General features: G+C 46.5%; 1 protein-coding gene across 5 annotated transcripts in view; it reads left to right on the top strand.

The window, feature by feature from the left end:
* esyt2a (extended synaptotagmin-like protein 2a) overlaps window positions 1–1,342 on the top strand; it is an 80,581-nt gene that overhangs the window by 60,985 nt on the left and 18,254 nt on the right. The gene's annotated exons all lie outside the window — the stretch shown is intronic.

The following is a 1,342-nucleotide window of genomic DNA, read 5'->3' on the forward strand; positions in this document are numbered from 1 at the left end:
GTAGGTGCATGTCCACTGTGAGAGACATAATCTAAAAACAAAAACAAATCCAGAAATCACAAAATGTATGATTATTTAACTATTTCTTTGTATGATACAGCTGCAAATAAGTATTTGAACACCTGAGAAAATCAATGTTAATATTTGGTCCAGTAGCCTTTGTTTCCAATGTTTCCTGTAGTTCTTCACCAGGTCTGACACCCTGCAGAAGGGATATTGGCCCCCCCTCCACACAGATCTTCTCTAGATCAGTCAGGTTTCTGGGCTGTCGCTGAGAAACATAGAGTTTGAGCTCCCTCCAAAGATTCTCTATTGGGTTTAGGTCTGGAGACTGGCTAGGCCACGCCAGAACCTTGATCTGCTTCTTCCAGAGCCCCCCCTCGGTTCTCCTGGCTGTGTGCTTTGGGTCATTGTCATGTTGGAAGACCCAGCCTCGACCCATCTTCAATGCTCTACCTGAGGGAAGGAGGTTGGTCCCCAAAATCTCCCAATACATGGCCCCGGTCCTCCTCTCCTTAATACAGTGCAGTCCCCCTGTCCCATGTGCAGAAACCCCCCCCACCCCAACGCATGATGCTACCCCCCCATGCTTCACAGTAGGGATGGTGTTCTTGGGATGATCCTCATCATTCTTCTTCCTCCAAACACGGTTAGTGGAATTATGACCAAAAAGTTCTATTTTGGTGTCATCTGACCACATGACTTCCTCCCATGACTCCTCTGGATCCTCCAGATGGTCGTTGGCAGACTTAAGACGGGCCTGGACATGGTCTGGTTTAAGCAGGGGAACCTTCCGGGCCATGCAGGATTTCAAACCATGACGTCTTAGTGTATTACCAACAATAACCTTGGAAACGGTGGTCCCAGCTCTTTCCAGGTCCTGGACCAGCTCCTCCTGTGTAGTTCTGGGCTGGTTTCTCACCTTTCTTAGGATCACTGAGACCCCCCGAGGTGAGATCCTGCATGGAGCCCCAGTCCGAGGGAGATTGACAGTCATGTTTAGCTTCTTCCATTTTCTAATGATTGCTCCAACAGTGGACCTGTCTTCACCAAGCTGCTTGGACATGTCCCCGTAGTCCTGTCCAGCCTTGTGGAGGTGGACAATTTTGTCTCTAGTGTTTTGGACAGCTCTTTGGTCTTGGCCATGTTAGTAGTTGGATTCTTACTGATTGTATGGGGTGGACAGGTGTCTTCATGCAGCTAACGACCTCAAACAGGTGCATCTAATTTAGGATAATAAATGCTACAAATACTTATTTGCAGCTGTATTATACAAATAAATAGTTAAAAAATCTTACATTGTGATTTCTGGATTATTTTTTAGATTATGTCTCTCACAGTG

Source organism: Etheostoma spectabile, chromosome 12 (genome assembly GCF_008692095.1).
Source record: "Etheostoma spectabile isolate EspeVRDwgs_2016 chromosome 12, UIUC_Espe_1.0, whole genome shotgun sequence".
Classification (NCBI taxonomy): Eukaryota; Metazoa; Chordata; class Actinopteri; order Perciformes; family Percidae; genus Etheostoma; species Etheostoma spectabile.